Source organism: Octodon degus, unplaced genomic scaffold, assembly GCF_000260255.1.
Source record: "Octodon degus isolate 3935 unplaced genomic scaffold, OctDeg1.0 scaffold00031, whole genome shotgun sequence".
NCBI lineage: Eukaryota > Metazoa > Chordata > Mammalia > Rodentia > Octodontidae > Octodon > Octodon degus.
The window spans coordinates 8,710,769-8,714,515 of NW_004524607.1; the positions used below are offsets into that span (position 1 = coordinate 8,710,769).

General features: G+C 42.7%; 1 protein-coding gene across 4 annotated transcripts in view; it reads left to right on the top strand.

The window, feature by feature from the left end:
- Elmo1 (engulfment and cell motility 1) overlaps positions 1-3,747 on the top strand; it is a 623,184-nt gene that overhangs the window by 303,179 nt on the left and 316,258 nt on the right. The gene's annotated exons all lie outside the window — the stretch shown is intronic.

The window sequence follows — 3,747 nt, forward strand, 5'->3', positions numbered from 1 at the left end:
TTTGTTTACTTGCAGTACCAGGGATTGAAGTCAGGACCTTGCCCTTGCCAGGCAGGCGCTTATTCTACTGAGCTATCTCCCTGGCCCCAATGCTCAGATTTTAAAGGAACAAACATTTGGCTATTTTTTCCTAAGATGAAGTGATTTGGTGACAGTTAAGGGACAGAATATGATAGACAGGCATGCAACCCAAGCTCTCCTTGTGTTTTTTCCTCCCTCATTTCTCCTGTCATAGTGCTGATGTATGTCATGGTGTTGGATGTTTTTGCACATTGAAAACTGGTTGTCAGAACTATTAACTGAAAAAAATCTTCCCATAGTACGTTGTGATGACATCCATTTACAGCCATAAGACATAAGGATATTTTAAGAGTTCTAATCCTGGGAATTATAATTATTACAAATGCCCACAGAATGAGAAGAGGTTAATCTTAGAATGCTAACCACCAAAACATAAACTAGACTTAAGGAAGTTAGTTCCAGTGTTGGCAGCCCCTCCGGTACACGCTCTGAGCTCTAAGCTGCCTGGAAGGCCTTCTGCACGTGTTCATGCATGTCCCCCTCTGACAGGTGCAGTCTGCGTGCATACACCTCCACACTCAGGTCTGAGCCTGCTTCCCCTCCAGCATGTGCAGCCTGTGTGCACACAGGGGGTCAGCATTTGTTCTGTTTTGCTTTTACATTTATCCAAACAATACCCACTTTACACCAACCCTGGGCTTTTTTACTTCTCAAAATGTCGTGGACATGCTCCCAAGTAACTAGATAAAAGTTGGTGTTCTCTAATACATTTATGCCACAATTTCTGTTGTTCTTTTTTATTCTCATCTCTTTTTTTAAATCAACCTTTATTTTTCCATGCCATCAGATAGAACTACCTCTCCTCTGCTGCTTTGCTTCTTTTGAGTAGGTGAGTGCTAGACACCTGAAGTCTGTTCTTCCTCTGTCTGATGCTCTTATAAACACACACACACACACACACACACACACACACACACACACACACATTTTGATCACTGCAGTGTGAACTTAGGGGCCAGTACCTTTTGTAACTTACTATATCCTATCTGCCAACTGACTATTTCTGATGAGATTTGAAAGTCATATGTAAAATTTTTTTAAGCTTTAATTTATTTATTTGTTATAAGGTCTCGCTATGCAGCTTGGGCTCATAGTGATCATCCTGTCTCAGTCTCTCTAGTGCTGGGATTACATGCATGTACCACCACACCTGGCTGGCTCAGAGCACCCAGGATTCTGGCCTGGCACAGCATGTCGTACCAGGGATTAAATCTGTGTTTGCCAGGCTGGCACTTAGACTGCTGAGCTATCTTCCCCAGCCCTTGAAAGTCATTTTTAAGAATGTTAGGGCTGGCCAAATGTCTCAGCAGATTAAAACATCTGCAAGCAGGCACAGGAGCCAGAGATTCGATCCCTGAGCCTGCTGTGCTGGCCCCACCCCCGGGGTGCACTGAGATGGCAGTTGAGACTGGGCATGGTGGCTCATGCCTGTAATCTCAGCTCTTGGGAGGCTGTAAACAGGACCACTACCAGTCTGATCTAGTAGTGAGACCCTGAATACCCTGTAGACCCTTCCTTAAAAGTATTGGAAAAACAAATGTTTTACACAAGGAGACTTTCTCAGATCAGGATGCCATGACAGACTTGGCACAATCAAAACTCCCACCTAGGTCTTCTCAGCGAGGCTTCTGTGCCCTGCACCTCAGCTCTGAAGAGCAATCCCACCTATACAGCTGTACAGCACGAGCCATGGTAAGGCAGGGATCAGCCCTGTGGATGTTGTGACCCTGCTTGATCCCGCCTCTGGCTTGGAAGAAGGTGCCCACCTCAAATGTCCTTGATTTCACTGAAATGACCAAAGCACATGTCTTCCTAATGCCTGAGGTCACCCAGACTGCTTTGGATCCTGATCACAAGTTGACAAGCAAAGCTTTTTCATTTTTGCTTTGTTAACACTGTAGTCCTTAATTCCACATAATCTGTTTGCTGAGGCTAGAGGAAGCTTGGCATTCCCTTGCTATTTACCCAACATTTCCAATTTTTCTTATCCTCCTTCAAGGTTTATTGCTTCTCACTTTGGTAGTTGTCACAAATCCTTATCCTCAGGACTGAGAAAGTCATATTTCTCTGTCTGTAAGGGGCAAGTAGACCACAGACCACAAGAATACTACTGCACACAGGAATCAGTGACACTGAAAGACAGTGTCACGTTCCTCCCTAGTATGTGGTAGTTTGGTACTGGGGAGTCGCAAGATATAATTTTAGAAGTTAATATGGATTTCAATACCGATTTTCAAACCCAAACTATAATGATCCTTTCTAGTCTTTTATCTTCAACTGTGATTGATTTCTTTCCACATTTGCTTCTCTTTCTCCAGAAAATCATCACCTTTCAAGATCAGAGAGGTGATTGGGTATTATTTAACAGTGATTGAATTGAACCCTGTGAAATTCCATTTTCATAAGTCAACTGTAGCTGGATATTGGTAAATTGGTGGTTCAAGTCAATATGGTGGTTCAAGCCAATGTGGTTGTGGAAGCCTGATTATCTACAGGTCAGAGGGCTTTGGACCTGAAGTGGTCACTTGGAGTGTTGTAATCCAGTTCTCAGGGTTGACAGGCAGTCACCTGGATTGCCCTTAGGATTGCCCAGTAGTGTGGAGATGACGTCGTGGGGCTCAAATCTGCTGCACAGCTCCTGGCCACACCTTGAGTCTGTGCACTGGGAGGCTGCAGGTGTGGCTGACTTACAAGGTCAGGACAAAGGAAACTGGTTCTTTGATGTCTGCAGGGCCATAGCCTGGCAGTCAGAGCACTCACCCTTTCCACAGTAACAGTGCTTATCCCTCCTACACTTGCAGTGTCTAGGCCATTGGTCCTGCCATCTTACGGTAGGTGAGGAAAAATCTTTCTGACAATGGCCTGGTACTGTGGTACTGCTGGATGCTGGGCCTCAGGAATGGCTTAGGAAGCAGAATCTAAACTGTTACTCTTTTTCCAAAAGGTTTTATTAGTATATGTTTGCAGGACATAGTGTGTTCATCTTGGGAAGTTGATGTGTTTGCACATCCACATCTTAATCCTTCAGACTTCTTCTTCACCCCCCCCCCTCCAAATTATTTCTATGTGGTGCTACACAATGAACCTGTCTCCTCTCTGGAGAGTGGACACGGCATACCTCTAATCATGTGCAAGTAAAAATCAATGCATCTTCATTAGGAAAATATGGAAAGATAGAAAAAGAATTACCCTTCTCTCTGCCAGTACAAATTGTTATTATTAATACTTTGTTGAATTTCTTTTGGTCTTTAATACACTTCAAAATTTATAATTATGGTAAATCTTGATTTATGCAATAAGAATTTTCTACACAAAGTACTCATTGAGAAATGTATACTACAGTGGACATTGTACACAAAATACACATATTATCCATTTTACAGTCCTAACCCTTTCACTTGTGATATCTACTCAATGACTCAAATTTTTAAAGGTGATAATGTCTTCCATTAGGTAGTTTTTCCATCACAAGGCTAATTTTGTTTCACAGAAGTAATTTGGGATATATTCTGGAGTGCTGGGTTCAAATGTCAGCACACTGGTTGTGTGAACATAGCAAAATTCTTACCCTTCCTAAATCTCCATTTGGTAATATCTAAAGTGGGCATATGAACTGAACTTACAATGCCCATTTTTGGATTGGATCTTTGAATTTGTAGAGTCTGA